Consider the following 13,324-nt stretch of genomic DNA (forward strand, 5'->3'; position numbering starts at 1 on the left):
AAGGACAGTTAAAGGGCTTCTCAGATAAGACAAAATTCAAGGAGTTCATCATCACCAAGCCCTTATTATATGAAATGTTTAAGGGGCTTACCTAAGAAAAAGAAGATAAAAAAGATGAACAGTGAAAGGACAGCAAAGTCACAGTTATTAACAACCACACCTAAAACAAAAGCAAATTAAGAGGACAGCTAGAGGACCCATAGAAGAGGCCTCCCAATAGTAGAGTCAGAGAGACAAATTGCACATTGTTGTAGGAGAGAAGCCACAATTTGCTGCATATTTGAGTAGGTGGAAGCAGAGAACAACAGGATAACCAAAAGAGGCTGCACCATTGAAATTAACAGGCATTCCACCACAAAAGTTCATACCATAAACCCAGGGTGTCAAAACAGATTAATCTAAGAAGCTGAGGCTAACAAGAAGAGTCTCACAAACAATGGGAAGACAAAGAAACAATCCCCAAATGAAAGGAAAGGAGGGATCCTCAGAAAGAATGTTAGATGAAATAGAGGCAAGTCAACTATCAGATACTGAATTCAAAGCACTGGTTATCAGGAAGTTCAAAGAGCTCACAATCAGCTACCAGAAACTACAGGGAAGCTACAATGATCTCACTGTGAACTATATCAACATGAAAAAGGAAATGGAAATTATTAGCAAGGGCCAAGAGGAAATGAAGAATACAATTTCTGAATTAAAAAACGCAGTGGAAAGCATTAAAAATAGGGTGGATGTAACAGAAGATCGGATTAGTGAATTGGAGGACAAAGTAGAAAGCATCACACAGAAAGAACAGGAAAGGGAAAAAAGGCTCAGAAAGAATGAAGAGAGATTAAGAGAAATGCAAGACAATATGAAACGTAATAATATCCGAATAATAGGAATACCAGAAGGAGAAGAAGAAGAACAAGGGATAGAAAACATATTTGAAAGAGTAATGAGAGAAAATTTCCCTAATTTGACAAAAGAAAAAGTCACACAAATCCAGGAATCACACAGAGTCCCATTCAAGAGGAACCCAAAGAGGCCCACTTCAAGACACATCATCATTAAAATGGTAAAATTCCAAGACAAAGAGAGAATCTTAAAGGCAGCAAGGGAGAAAAAAGAAATAACATACAAGGGCGTCCCAATAAGGTTAGCCAATGACTTCTCAATGGAAACACTCCAAGCAAGAAGAGATTGGCAAGAAATATTCCAAGTAATGAGAAACAGAGGCCTACAACCAAAACTACTTTACCCAGCAAGGCTCTCAATCAAGATAGAAGGCCAAATAAAGAGCTTCCAAGACAAAAGAAGTCTAAAAGAATTTGCTGCCACCAAGCCAGCTCTACAAGAAATACTAAAAGGTCTGCTTTAAGGAAAGGAAGGAAAAGAGACAGACAGAGAGGAACACAGGTACAAAAATGGCAATGAATAAGTACCTATCAATAATAACCTTAAATGTAAATGGATTAAATGCTCCAATCAAAAGACACAGAATATCTCAATGGATAAGAAAGCATGACCCACACATATGCTGCCTACAAGAGACCCACCTCAGGACAAAAGACCATCACAGACTAAAAGTGAAAGGCTGGAAACAAATTTTCCAAGCAAATGGACAAGAAAAAAAGCTGGGGTAGCAATTCTCATATCAGACAAAATAGACTTCAAAAAAGAGCCATAAAGAGTGACCCAGAAGGTCACTTCATAATACTCAAGGGAAGAATCCACCAAGAAGACATTAACATCATAAATATATATGCACCCAATATAGGAGCACCAAAATATATAAGGAAAATCTTAGAGGAATTCAAGAAAGATATAGACAGCAACACAATTATAGTGGGGGATTTTAACACCCCACTATCAAAAATGGACAGATCTTCCAAACAAAATGTCAACAAAGACATGGCGGCATTAAACAACACCCTTGATGAAATGGATCTAACTGATATATACAGAGCTCTTCACCCCAAAGAAGCTAAATACACATTCTTTTCAAATGCACATGGGACATTCTCAAAGATAGATCACATGATAGGGCACAAAACAAGCCTCAACAAATTCAAGAATATTGAAATCATACCAAGCATTTTCTCTGACCATAAGGGACTGAAACTGGAAACCAACCCCAAAGGAAAAAACCCAAAACACCCAAAATCATGGAGACTGAACGGTATGCTATTAAACAATGAATGGGTCAAGAATGAAATTAGGGAAGAAATCAAAAAGTTTCTGGAAACAAATGAAAATGATCTCACAACAACCCAAAACTTATGGGATACAGCCAAGGCAGTCCTGAGAGGGAAGTTTATAGCAATACAGGCCTACCTAAAAAAAAAACAGAAACATTTCAAACAAATGACCTTACTCTACGCCTGCAAGAACTCGAGGAACAACAACAAAGACAGCCCAAAGCAAGTAGAAGGAAGGAAATAACTAAGATCAGAGCAGAACTAAATGACATAGAGACTAAAAGTACAATTCTAAAGATCAATGAATCCAGGAGTTGGTTCTTTGAAAAAATAAACAAAATAGACAAGCCTTTAAGTAGGCTCATCAAGAAAAGAAGGGAACGGACACAAATAAACACAATCAGAAATGAAAGAGGAGAGATTACAACTGATACCACAGAAATAGAGAGGATTGTAAGAAATTACTATGAAGAACTGTATGCCAAGAAATTTGAGAACCTAGGGGAAATGGACACATTTCTAGAAAAATACAATCTCCCAAAACTCAATGAAAAAGAAGTAGAACACCTGAATAGACCAATAACAGCAAAAGAAATTGAAGCAGTAATCAAAAAACTCCCATCACACAAAAGCCCCAGACCAGATGGATTCACAGGAGAATTCTACAAAGCATTTAAGGAAGAGCTAACCCCCATTCTTCACAGACTATTCCAAAAAATCCAAAAGGATGGAAAACTCCCAAACTCCTTTTATGAAGCCAGCATCATTCTAATTCCAAAACCACATAGAGATACAACAAAGAAAGAAAACTTCAGGCCAATATCGCTGATGAACATAGACGCTAAAATCCTCAACAAAATATTGGCAAATCGCATCCAACAATATATCCAAAAGATTATACACCATGACTAAGTGGGATTCATCCCAGGGATGCAAGGATGGTTCAACATTCGCAAAACAGTAAATGTAATTCATCACATAAACAAAAGCAAAGACAAAAACCACATGATCATATCAATAGACGCAGAAAAAGCTTTTTGATAAGGTACAACACCCATTTATGATAAAAACACTCAGCAAAATGGGAATAGAGGGAACATTCCTCAATATAATAAAGGCCATTTATGAGAGACCTACAGCCAATATCATACTCAATGGACAAAACCTAAAAGCTTTTCCACTAAGATCAGGAACAAGACAAGGATGTCCACTTTCACCAATTCTATTCAATATAGTATTAGAAGTTTTGGCGACAGCGATCAGGCAGGAAAAGGAAATAAAAGGCATCCAAATAGGAAAGGAGGAAACAAAATTGTCACTGTTTGCAGATGACATGATAGTGTACATGGAAAAACCTATAGACTCTACCCAAAAACTGCTCAAACTAATTAATGAATTTGGCAAAACAGCAGGATACAAAGTCAATATCCAGAAATCAAAGGCATTTTTGTATACAAACAATGAATCAGCAGAAGCAGAATTCAAGTAAAAAATCCCATTCGATATAGCAAAAAGAAAAATAAAATATCTGGGAATAAACCTAACCAAAGAGGTAAAAGACCTGTATACAGAAAACTACACAGCACTGAAGAAAGAAATCAGGGAAGACACAAACAAATGGAAACATATATCTTATTCATGGATTGGAAGAATTAACATCATCAAAATGTCCATACTACCCAAAGCAATATACAGATTCAATGCAATACCTATTAAAGTACCAATGGCGTATTTCACAGACATAGAACAAACACTTCAAAAATTTATATGGAACCATAAATGACCCCGAATAGCAGCTGCTCTTTTGAGAAAGAAGAACAAAGTAGGAGGGATCACAATACCTGATATCAAACTGTATTAAAAGGCCACTGTAATCAAAACAGCCTTGTACTGGCATAAAAACAGGCACATAGACCAATGGAACAGAACAGAGAGGCCAGAAATCAACCCAACTCTCTACAGTCAATTAATATTCGACAAAGGGGGCAGTAACATAAAATGGAGTAAAGATAGCCTCTTCAACAAATGGTGTTGGGAGAACTGGACAGCTACGTGCAAAAAAATGAAACTTGAGCACAGACTTACACCATACACCAAAATAAATTCAAGGTGGATAAAAGACTTAAATGTAAGTCATAACACCATTAAAGTCCTAAAGGAGAACATTGGCAAGAAAATCTTAGATATTTCACGCAGCAACTTCTTTACTGATATGTCCCCTAGAGTAAGGAATGTAAAGGAAAGAATAAACAAATGGGATCTCATCAAAATAAAAAGCTTCTGCATGGCTAAAGAAAACAGTATTAAATTAGCAAGACAACCAACTCTATGGGAAAACATATTTGCCAATGATACCTCAGACAAAGGTTTAATCTCTAAAATATACAAAGAACTTACACGACTCCACTCTAAGAAGACACCCAACCCAATTAGAAAATGGGAAAAGGACTTGAGCAAACACTTCTCCAAGGAGGACATACAGAACATTCAGAGACACATGAAGAGATGCTCAATATTGTTAGCTATCAGAGAGATGCAAATTAAAACCACAATGAGATACCACTTTACAGCAGTCAGGATGGCTATCATAAACAAAGCAACAAACAACAAATGTTGGAGGGGTTGTGGGGAAAAGGGGTCCTTAGTTCACTGTTGGTGGGAGTGCAGACTGGTACAACCATTATGGAAAACAGTATGGAATTTTCTCAGAAAAATAAAAATCGACCTGCCTTTTGACCCAGCAATTCCACTGCTGGGATTATATCCTAAGAATCCTAAAACATCAATATCAAAGAACCTATGCACCACAATGTTCATAGCAGCACAATTTACAATAGCCAAGAGTTGGAAGCAACCTTGGTGCCCATCAGTAAATGAATGGATCAAAAAATTGTGGTACATATACACAATGGAATTCTATGCTGCAGAGAGAAAGAAGGAGCTACTACCCTTTGCAACAACATGGATGGAACTGGAAAGCATTATGCTGAGTGAAATAAGCCAGGGGTTGAAAGACAAATACCATATGATCTCACCTTTAACAGGAAGCTAAACAACAAAACAAACAAACAAGCAGGAAAACAAACAAACAAAAAACAAAGACACTGAAATAGAGAACAAGGGATAGTGACCAGAGGGGAGAAGGAAGGGAAGTTAAGGGGAAAATGGGGGAGGGATTTGGAGGAACAAATAGGAAGGACACAGGGACAAGAACTAAGGGGGGGTGGAAATGGGAGGGAGGTGGGGAGCAAGGGGTGGGGGAGGCTGGGATGGGAAAAATAGACAAAAAACTGTACTTGAAAAATAACTAAATAAAATTAAAAAAAAAAAAGAACAGAGAGCCCAGAAATCAACCCAACCCTCTACAGTCAATTAATATTTGACAAAGGGGGCAGTAACATAAAATGGAGTAAAGATAGCCTCTTCAGCAAATGGTGTTGTGAGAACTGGACAGCTATGGGCAAAAAAAATGAAACTTGAGCACCAACTTACACCATACACCAAAATAAATTCAAGGTGGATAAAAGACTTAAATATAAGCCATGACACCATTAAAGTCCTAGAGGAGAACATTGGCAAGAAAATCTCAGATATTCCATGCAGCAACATTTTTACTGATATGTCCCCTAGAGCAAGGAATATAAAGGAAAGAATAAACAAATGGGATCTCATCAAAATAAAAAGCTTCTGCATGGCTAAAGAAAACAGTATTAAATTAGCAAGACAACCAACTGTATGGGAAAACATATTTGCCAATGATACCTCAGACAAAGGTTTAATCTCCAAAATATACAAAGAACTTACACGACTCCAGTCTAAGAAGACATCTAAGCCAATTAGAAAATGGGAAAAGGACTTGAACAGACACTTCTCTAAAGAGGACATACGGAATATCCAGAGACACATGAAGAGATGCTCAATATCGTTAGCTATCAGAGAGATGCAAATGAAAACCACAATGAGATACCACTTTACACCAGTCAGGATGGCTATAATAGACAAAGCAACAAACAACAAATGTTGGAGAGGGTGTGGGGAAAAGGGGACCTTAGTTCACTGTTGGTGGGATTGCAGACTGGTACAACCATTATGGAAAACAGTATGGAATTTTCTCAGAAAAATAAAAATCAACCTGCCTTTTGACCCAGCAATTCCACTGCTGGGATTATACCCCAAGAATCCTAAAACATCAATTTCAAAGAACCTATGCACCACAATGTTCATAGCAGCACAATTTACAATAGCCAAGAGCTGGAAGCAACCTAGGTGCCCATCAGTAAATGAATGGATCAAAAAATGTGGTACATATACACAATGGAATTGTATGCAGCAGAGAGAAAGAAGGAGCTACTACCTATTGCAACAACATGGATGGAACTGGAAAGCATTATGCTGAGTGAAATAGGCCAGGCATTGAAGGACAAATACTATATGATCTCACCTTTGACAGGAAGCTAAACAACAAAACAAACAAGCAAACAGAATAAAAACAAAGACACTGAAATAGAGAACAAGTGGGCAGCGACCAGAGGGGGAGAGGGAAGGGAACTTAAGGGGAAAAAGGGGGAGGGGATTTTGAGGAACAAGTATGAAAGACACAGAGATGAGGACTGGGGTGGGGGGGGGAATGGGAGGGAGGGGGGAGACCGGGCGGGGGGTGGGGTGGGATGGGAGAAGTAGATAAAAAAATATGTACTTGAAAAATAACTAAATAAAATTTAATATTAAAAAAAAAGATGGTAACTTGGGGCTGGAAAAAAATTAAAAAATAAATCAGTTCACAGGGATTAATACTTGAATATAAGTGTTTGAGGGACTCCACACACGTAAGTAGTTCAAAACACACAAAAATTCAACCATGACTGCAGTAATTGTTTAGAACTTAAATCAACAAATATTTTTATGTGCATGGAGGAGAATTTAACAGTGTTTTCAATGATTAGCATATGGTGATAATAAAAGCAAATCAATTTTATTTGGGATTGAAATAAACAACAAATGGGAAAAAAAGCTTCTGCATGGCTAAAGAAAACAGTATTAAATTAAAAAGACAACCAACTGTATGGGAAAACATATTTGCCAATGATACCTCAGACAAAGGTTTAATCTCCAAAATATACAAAGAACTTACATGGCTCCACTCTAAGAAGACAACTAACCCAATTAAAAAATGGGAAAAGGACTTGAGCAGACACTTCTCCAAGGAGGACATACAGAAGATCCAGAGACACATGAAGAGATGCTCAATATCGTTAGCTATCAGAGAGATGCAAATGAAAACCACAATGAGATACCACTTTACACCAGTCAGGATGGCTATCATAAACAAAGCAACAAACAACAAATGTTGGAGAGGGTGTGGGGAAAAGGGGACCTTAGTTCACTGTTGGTGGGATTGCAGACTGGTACAACCATTATGGAAAACAGTATGGAATTTTCTCAGAAGAATAAAAATCGACCTGCCTTTTGACCTAGCAATTCCACTGCTAGGATTATATCCTCAGAATCCTAAAACACCAATCCAAAAGAACCTATGCACCCCAATGTTCATAACAGCACATTTTACAATAGCCAAAATCTGGAAGCAACCTCGGTGTCCATCAGTAAATGAATGCATCAAAAAACTATGGTACATATACGCAATGGAATTCTATGCAGCAGAGAGAAAGAAGGAGCTACTACCCTTTGCATCAACATGATGGAACTGGAAAGCATTATGCAGAGTGAAATAGGCCAGGTGTTGAAAGACAAATACCATATGATCTCACCTTTAACAGGAAGCTAAACAACAAAACAAACAAACAAGCAGGAAAACAAACAAACAAAAAACAAAGACACTGAAATAGAGAACAAGGGGTCAGTGACCAGAGGGGAGAGGGGAGGGAATTTAAGGGAAAAAAGGGAGGGATTTAGAGGAACAAGTATGAAGGACACAGGGAGAATAACTAAGGGGGGTGGAAATGGGAGGGAGGTGGGGAGCATGGGGTGGGGTGGGCTGGGAGGGGAGAAATAGATAGAAAACTGTACTTGAAAAATAACGAAACAAAAAATTTTAAATAAATAAATAAATAAATTTTAAAAGTCACTTTCCAGGTGTTTTGAAGTACTTATTTAGGTAATGGAACTACCATTACCTAAATGTTCAGTTATTCGCATAGTAAATTCCTGGAAAAAAATGCTTTATAAACACCTATCAGGCCCAAGTGTTTCAGTGTGTCAGTTAAGGACCTTATTTTTATTCATTTATTCAAACACATTATTATAAATTAAAGTTGCTGTTCTTGAAGCATTTCATTCCACATTTCAGTATCCAAAAGACCCTCTGAGACTAGTCTTTTTGCAATGTTGTTATTTATGTTTAAAAAAAGAAAATGATAAGTTTTCTCTTTTGAAATAACATCAATTACTTCTGGCAGTTCTAAGAATTTAAACTCTGAACAATGTACCTGTTTAGCTCTTAATATCATCTATAAGTTTGAAAAAAAAGTGGAAAGAGAGTGGAGATAAACCTGGATAAAGAAATAAGTTTTCTCTCCAGGATTTCTCACTGGTTTTCCTACAAGTTCCACTTGTATGAAACTTGTTCCACCAGTAGAACTTGACATTCCCGGGTATGGCCACTTGTCCCCTTTGTGGCACAAAACAGTGAGGGTGAAGATAAAAGCCATAGACAACAGAGTGGGGCCACCACTGGGCATGAGAAAAAGGAGAAGAAGCCACAACTTAAGACACAAATAGAACAAATGCAGGATTCTGCCAGAAATTTCTCACCTATCAACAAAGGCTCTGGAAACCAACCTATTGTCTCTAGAAGCATGAGGCTTTTTTCTGCACACAAAAAATTACTCTATTTCTATGTGGTCTTGTGATCCCTCCTTCTAGTAAGCATCAAAAAATGCCACCAGATGCACCAAAGGATCTGAAAATGCCATAAGTGGCATACAAAAATCCAACCGCAAGTAATGTCTTCTCTGACTGCCATGCTCTCTTCATAAAACTGAAGTTAACAGCTTTTCTCTGCATCGTGCACTGCCAGTTGTCACAGAATGTGCCTGCATGTGGTATGTGTACCGTACACATTGTGGAATGAATAGAGTTATTCAAAATCATCCCAAATATCTGAGTGAGCCTTGGGTTTTTTGCTGCCTGTAAAATCTGGCCAACCAAAAAGCACACATCAGGACTGCATAAATGGCATAACGAACTCTTTGAAAGTTATTTTCCATGTGCTTTTTTATATGCAGAATGACCACAGGACAGTGAGGAAAGAGACGGAGTGCTTTCTATGGGGAGTGGAAATTCATAAAATTGAACAACCACACTCAGTACAATGTACATTCATCAGGACAAAAAAACAAGAGTAAACTTGCAACAGCTGATTCACTTAATCCATCTAAAAGGATACCAGGTTTATTTTCTACCACCCACTTTTCAGAGGTAAAAACAGAGTCTCATAGAGATGAAGGAATATTCCCATGACACAAACTGGATGTTGGCAGACTTACCTTGAGCTGAGGGGATGGCCAGTGGCCACCTCCTGAAAAGCTGATCCAGAAAGTATTGGGAAGTGTTGAATGCCATAGAAGTGAACAGGTAGGTACACGATGTAAACGCTGTAAACCACAGGTGACAAACGCAAGGCCCACACAGCCGATTCCAGCCCCCCACCTTATTTTACCTGGCCCAGCACCTTGTTTCTATCCAGCAGCACTGCCAAGCTCGTTGACCCTCATTAAGGAGCAGGTATATTTATCCAGTCCTAAAATTACACTTGGCCTTTTGAAGGCAACCATGAGGCTGATGTGGCCCCAGGTCAAAATGAGTTTGACACCCCCGAAGTAAACAATGGTTCTACTTTGGAAGGCTGGTACCATAGACACTATGGAACACTTTTTACTGTTGTGACTTCCAAAGGACCCTGAAGGTGCAAGCTTCATCCAGGAAAGCTTTAATGTCCCTCCAAACTTTCTCCAAGCTTTACTCATTATCACACTTAAAAAGGTTTACACACAAAAGAGCAAGATATGTGTAAGATATCTATGGTTCCTATGCAACTTCTCACCTCAATGACCAAAACTTTTTAGGTCAGCAACTGGGGCCTCACTCATTTTCATAATATCCCTTAAGGGAGGCCATTTGCCACAGTGATGTAATCCTACAATGCCATTGGAGCTCCACATGGTTCAATTCAATTCAGTTCTTATGATAAATTCATCTTTGGATAAGTATAGGAAACTGATCAGCATGGCGATGGCAAATGTAGCCCAGTATCAATCCAGAAAATCGATCAATGCAAGGTGGCACACAGGAGCCAGGTGTGCAGATCGGATTTCCCATGGGTTATCAGGCCTGCATTGTACTTAGGCTGCTATGACACTTGTTTTTCTTAAAATTCCCTCACCCTGAGTTAAGACTGCAGATATTTTATGTATATCGCTGAAGGAACTCCCTTAAGTCAGTGCTAAGATATCCAAAGGACGAAATGCAACCAAATCAATCATTTTTATCGCTCCCTTGCATTTGCAACTTTTTCTCCTTTTTTGTTATCTGTAAGAAGTAATCACCTAACTAAATCTAAAAATAATGAAAACCTTCTTTGATGTAATGCGACTGGAAGCCAATTAAAGCCTGTCCAGGCAAAAGTCGAGGTGCTCTCCCCTTGATAGAGTGGAAGTGCCATCCTTTTTTCACAGGACTTGGTAGTCTGTTTGAATTTGTGTACCTCATCCACAACACACAGACTCTGGAGAGCTGGAGTCTGCATCAGCTAAGTACATTCATTCAGATGGCAGTGCTGATAGAAAGACATGCATGTGAGATATTCTCATATTTTTAGCTACAGCCTGATTGCAAACAGAATATGCTGCAGCTCTCACATTGTCATGAACTCTCTATGATGGTGGCTACTTTCTTCAATCCAGCCTGACACAAATTTATCATTCTTTTATCAGGGGTTAACCAGCAAAATTCATTTACCAGTAGAATTTACTTTTCCTTCCTCAGTCACCCTACAGATTCGTTCCTTGGAATGGGCTATCTCTCTTCCTGGAATCTTGAAGTATTTGGCACTTATATAAGTCTGGATTCTTCCTGATGAATATCCCAAAACTCCATTTAAAGTAAAACAAATGGTGTCTTGATTTGAACTCAAGAATATTGCCATTATCTGTGTTGTTCCTGTGCACTGTCTCCACACTAGGGAGGAAAGACATTTGCCTGATTTTTCTCCTCTGTTTCAGAGGCAGATCAAGTCTCAGAACTTAAACAAAACGTGGTTCATCCACACTGTAAGGTGTTTTAGTTCTGGCCTGTAGTTCCTTGCACAGCCATGTTAAATCTCCAGGCCTCTCTTTTCTTACTTCTATCATCTGTAAGCCTTTCTTTTCTTATTTCTATATCAGGTTGCTTGTTATGGACTCACTGGAAAAATGCTCTTAACACCAACTACTCATAAAGGGAGGTATGTTGTTCTTCAGCTAACACAAACACATTGAAGGGAATAATTTCCCTCCACCACTAAATTCACATACATTTATAGCTTAGATTTTTTTCAACCTGTGTGCAAGAGTTTTTCCAAACATGCCCCTCAAGGGCTGGCTGTTGCTGGTGAGCTCTAGATGTTTATTCTTCTGGTTGTGCATTGTGATGTGGATTATATTACATCTCTTTCTGTATCACAGATTGTGAAAATGGTATCAGCTAGCCCCTGGATGAAGTTTGCACACTGAGGACTCTCCAAAAGGCATAAAGTGGAAGTGTGCATAGTGTCCATGGTACTAAACTTAATTGGAGAAACGTTGTTTACATGACTACCTATCTTTTTACCTTTCTGACATTCAACAGCACCCAGCTATCCTCTATCAGTGTTTCACTAGGTGAGCACTGTCCAACTCCTTGGCACATGGTGACTCTGCCCATTTCTAGATTGTGTCTTGGGGTTCACCCCTCATCTCTCTGAGCCTCAGATTTCTGCCCTGAAAGGTTGGTTTTAGAGAACATATTTCATATAGATTTGGATGGAATTGTTGGATCAGCCATAGCAGGTGCCTACCTGGGTATAGGGTCCTGCAGGCTCTACTGCTGAACATGCTGTGCTTATTCAGCGTTATGAATTTCCACTCACTCATGAATAGCTTTCTGACTCCACTTTCATTTGCCTGTGGCCATTCAAAGTTTGGAAAAAACACCTACAAAGCAAACTTCCAAGGAGTTTGAGATGCCATTTATCTGGTCCTGGTTTCTGTTTTAGTGTGGCCCATTGAGAGGTATTTCGGGGCAGCAGAAAAGTCCCAGGCCTGCTCAGATACTTGGTATAATTTTGGGTACAGTTCATTCATTCAACTCTGTATCTAATACACTTTATTCTGGTAAGCCCCCACGAAACACTTACTGCTCTTCAGTTTCAGTCAGAGAACCAGACAGTCAAATTACATATCATCTGAGGTGTTCTCCACATATGTCCTACAGGACAATGACATATCATTCTTTGCATGTGGAGGGATTTCCCATGTATGGAGCTGGATGATGAATCACGAGACCACATAAATAGGTAGTGCTGTTTAAATCCAGGGGAAGGGCCTCCTGTTTTTACAGTTTATGTGCTGGGGAGGAGAGAATGGCACTGTGGGTGAGAAGGGCCTGGCAGTAACCTGGATTTGGTCCAATCCTGTTCTAAGATTGTGGTTTGTTCTTTATCCATCTCATCTGTTGGCCTTTCCCTGATGTCTTTTCACCATCACCTTTACCATCTTAATCCTGTGTCACACCGTGGTCCTGCGCCTAGACTCTGTGAAGTTCAGAACCTCAGAGTCACTTGCATAAACACTGCTGAGAGCCCCTTGCTCACAGCCCACTAATAGTCTATTCCAGCTGTCTCCTTAAGCTCTCCGAATTTCCTTTCTACATTTTAATAGGACATGGATGCCTGAAGAAACACATGGTTCCAGGTTGAAAACATGGAAATGCCACAGATAAGTGCTGTGACTTTAAAGTAGTTACACTGCCTTTCACTTTACTCCTCTGAAATGCCTAGAGGAAAAAAAGCACTTATATCACCTGAGACAAATTAAAATGAAATATATAACCTAAGAAAATATGATATGAAGGAAAAGCAGTTATAAGAGAAACATTTCTGGTTAATACAG

The sequence above is a fragment of the Artibeus jamaicensis genome, unplaced genomic scaffold (genome assembly GCF_021234435.1).
Source record: "Artibeus jamaicensis isolate MK-2021 breed Jamaican fruit bat unplaced genomic scaffold, CSHL_Jam_final contig_241, whole genome shotgun sequence".
In the NCBI taxonomy this organism is placed as follows: Eukaryota; Metazoa; Chordata; class Mammalia; order Chiroptera; family Phyllostomidae; genus Artibeus; species Artibeus jamaicensis.